Genomic DNA, 2,219 nt, shown 5'->3' with positions numbered 1-2,219 from the left:
TTCTTCCGTCCTTTCCCTTTCGCCTCCCAGCATTGTGCCTACATATGCAAATTAGCCGCCATCTTGGCTGGCAGTTAATTTGCATATCACCCTGATTAGCCAATGGGAAGGGTAGCGGTCGTACGCTAATTACCATGTTTCTCTTTTATTAGATAGGATGTTTCTCCATCTACTTTACCAGACTATGGACTCTAAGGGCAGATATTTCATCTGGGTCACTTCTGTTCCCTAGTGTAATATACAGCACTAGACAAGGTAGATTCAATGAAATTTTCTTATTTACTTATATATTTTTAAATTGATTTGAGAGAGAAAAAGAAACATTGATGTGAGAGAGACACATTGATTGGTTGCCTCCTGTATGAGCCCTGACCAGGGATTGAACCTGCAACCTGGGCATGTGCCCTGACGGGGAATCAAACCCTCAACCCTTTGGTGCACAGGACGATGCTCTATCCAACTGAGCCACACCAACCACAGTTCAGTGAATTTTTCAATTAAACACTTCCAGAATTTATCAAAGCCCCTTGGACTAAGTAGCTTAAAAAAAAAAGGCTAGTTGTATATGAAGTATGTTAGGTAGAGTGGTTAAGTCTTTCAGATAAATTTGCAACTACTAATATTTGTTACTAGGGTCATAGCCAACAGGAATGTTAAGTTCATTTCCCTCTTAGCATATGACATCAGCCTGGGCAAAACTGTGCAGAGTTTCTCCTTCTGATGTTCAGTGCTCAGGAGTCACAGATTAGGGGTCAGCTAGGTCAATGGCTGAAGGCAAAAGGCTTAGTGGTATCTGGGGCAAATACCAGAGCATAGGCACCATCTCAAGACTGTGTGCCCAGAGCTAGGAGGGCCCCTAGCATGGTTGGGCTTTGCCTGAAAACCAAACGGGACTTGGCCTCAGACTCCGTCATAATGGGCTCCCATGGGTTGCTTCCTAAGAGCCATAATGACTGTGTTTACAAACTGCTCAGTGAGCGCGTGGGTTTTAGATTTACTTGTCCTCCTGGTGTCACTCCAATGTTCCCTCAGCCCAGTTTCCCAAGACAGAAAATTGACATACAAATCAATAGCTTTTTTCCCCTCCATGACCGAGTCATGCTCACTGAAGGTCAAGGGATATCTTAGGCCTTAGGGGACTGTAGTTAGTCTTGGAAGAGTGATTAACTTGTGTGCCCTGGAGTGGAAATCTTCCTTAAATACACAAATGTAATTTAACTTGATTTTGAAGAAAGCCTGCTGAAATAAAAACACATACTGAATTTTTCTTTATATAAAGAAACTATGGAACTTATTTAGGTGAACATTTATCATGTATAAACAGCTTTTAATTTGCAATGATGGTTATTAGGCCTTGCCATTGAGACATAGAATTTATCTTTTATTCTTAAGCACAAAGTTTTAATGACTCGGTTCCACCCTGTTTAAAATAATGAAAGCCTACTCTGGCCAGGTGGCTCAACTGGTTGGAGTGTCATCCCGAGACACCAAGGTTGCAGGTTCGATCTCTGGTCAGGGCACTTACAAGAAGCAACCAATGCATGAAGTGGAATGATGTTTCTCTTTCTTCCTTCCCCTCTCTAAAATCAATAAATTAAAAAAAAAATAATGAAAGCCCTTTAGGTTAAGAGAAGGCTCTTGAAAATGTCCACTCTTGACTCCCATACCCTAGCTGCCATTCAGATCGTTAGCATGAAATTTCCCTCTTCAGTGTCACCATCCACTCCCTCTTCCCTCCTGCCTTTCCTTAATATATCCTGCCCATCCTGCCTACTATCCAGGAATTTAAGCAACTTCATAAGCAGACTTTGAACACATCTTTTATAGCTATTTTTGGATTTGTGTCTTGTTCTCCTTAACATCACATTCAAAACTCTACTCTCTGCATTGACACTGCCAATCTTTGATCCTGCCCACAACCTTGACTTCAGTCTCTCCCAAGCTCCACCATGGTCAAGTCTCAGCTCATGCCCACTCCTGAATGCCTGTCTAGGCTCTAGCCCTGGGCTCCAGTATCATACAGTGTTGTCTGCACCTAATACAGTCTCCTTAACCAACCTAGTGCTCCTTCCAGGTTATTCTGTATAGCGGATTGTTTGTTATACCTTTACTAGTAGCCCTGCGCATGAATCCATGTGCCAGTAGCTCTCTGCCTGCACCCCCCTGTAGCTCCCCCTGCCCCCCCTCATAGCTTGCTGCCCTGCCCCCTCCTGTAGCTC

The sequence above is a fragment of the Myotis brandtii genome, unplaced genomic scaffold, assembly GCF_000412655.1.
Source record: "Myotis brandtii unplaced genomic scaffold, ASM41265v1 scaffold56, whole genome shotgun sequence".
Lineage (NCBI taxonomy): Eukaryota > Metazoa > Chordata > Mammalia > Chiroptera > Vespertilionidae > Myotis > Myotis brandtii.
The sequence above is the reverse complement of the archived record's forward strand: the minus strand, read 5'-3'. Positions refer to the sequence as shown.